Below are 1,791 nucleotides of genomic sequence, written 5' to 3'. Positions count from 1 at the left end.
TTCTACCCTCTGAAATAAAACTTAGGCTTGACTCTGGGAGCATGGAGGACCCCGCGGCCGCACCGCAGCTACCAGCCTGCAGCTCAACTGCTGGCTATTTGTGGATGCCCAGATGTCCTCGCTAGTCAGTGGCGCCAAGGAACCCACTAAGTCCCAGACCAGACAAGAGGTGGCTGGAGTGGAGGTTTAGCCAAGAGCTGCTAGTCCTTCAGGGTCCCCAAGTGAACGCGCTAAGGAGCTCCCACGTAGCGCCTTGTGCCCTGCACCCCACCTGCCCCCGTGGCCCCCTTTGGTCTTCTGGAGCCCGGGTGTGTGGCTGCTGCAGGCCAGCGAAACCCATTGCCCTTCCCGTCCAAATCCATCGGAGTTTACATTCCACTCTCTCAAAGATTTGTGCAACCCGAGAAAGAAGGGAAGAAAGAAGCTGAGTTTAATTTTTAGTATCCAGGCTCTACTTTATAAGAGATTTCTCCCGGATTTTTTTTTTTTTTTTTTTGGAGTCTTCCACGTAACTCAGACTGTCCTCGAACTTGCTATGTAGCCAAAGACACCCTTACGCTTCTGTTTCTCCTGCCTCCACCGAGAGTTCTGGGCTCTCTCAGGCTTGTGCTACCATGCCTGGTTTTTCCAGCTTTGTGTTATTGTGACATTTTGCAAATACACAAGAAAGTTGGGAATGTGGTACAATGAAAAAAACTATGGGCTCCCCACCCAGATGCAACATCATCTGTCAGCTCCTGAGATCCGTTCCCGTTCCCCCTTCTCTCTGAGTGTGTCTGTGTCAGTGGCATCCTCTGAAAATCGTGACCACCCTTCATCGCTTTACACTTGGGCACAGTTCTCTTAAGAACCTGGACACCCTGCTGTGAACTTCGCTACCGTTCCATACCTCCCTAGTAAACAGCGTCAGTCAGCTGGCCCTAAAGATGTCTAGCATACAGAAAAAGACCGCTCTTTCTTTCCCTACTCCAGACTCAAAACTTAAGTCCTACAGACTCTCCTTCTTGGACTGGACGTGTATCTAAACTGTTGTTCCCTGGCTCGGTGTCATGCCCACCCCTAAAGGGGACCGCCAGGACCTAAGGGAGTCCTCTACCTGAGGGTGCGTTTGCCAGAGAGGCCGGAGCACTGAAGACTCAACAGAGCCTGGGACACACAGGCGCGCTGAGCACTCCCCTCTGCAGTCTGAGGGTCCCTTGTTTCCTCGTCCTGTTTCAGGCACCCCCAAGAAAAACAGTCCCAAGAGGCTTGGCTTAGCCGCCTTGTACCCTCCTGGTAGCCCCGAAGACTTGGGCTCTAGTGACTTTAGGGTGACATTTGTGGCATGGATCTTTGAGCTGGAAGTTTGTGTCCTTGGGTTTGGCTTCCCTCCTCCCCTGTCCCCTTTCCCCCTTCTCCCTGGTTTTTGTCTCCTGCACCCGCGGCTACGAGGCTCTCTGTACGTGGCCACTCCAGGCTCCCCGTGTCCTTCCCGGCCCTTCCTGGCTGTAGGCCAAGGCTGTGGCTCTGAGCGCCCACACGGCCTCCCCCCTCCCCTCTTCCGCCCCCGGGGCCCCCGAGCGAGCGGGCGAATGGCTGGGCGGGGAGCGGAGCGGGGCCTGGCCACGCCCCCCGGGCCGGCTTTTTCTAGGGCTGCTGCGGACCACTGGGCGCTGGCTGCTCCCGCTCGCCTCTTGGGGTGCGCTCAGCTCCAGCCCAACTCCGCCTGCTCCGCCGGCTCCAGCACCGCTCCAGCCCGATTCCAGCCCGGTTCCAGCCCAGCTCCGGCCCGGCTCCGGTTCGTCTCCGCCA

This window comes from Mastomys coucha, chromosome X (assembly GCF_008632895.1).
Source record: "Mastomys coucha isolate ucsf_1 chromosome X, UCSF_Mcou_1, whole genome shotgun sequence".
Taxonomy (NCBI): Eukaryota; Metazoa; Chordata; class Mammalia; order Rodentia; family Muridae; genus Mastomys; species Mastomys coucha.
The sequence above is the reverse complement of the archived record's forward strand: the minus strand, read 5'-3'. Positions refer to the sequence as shown.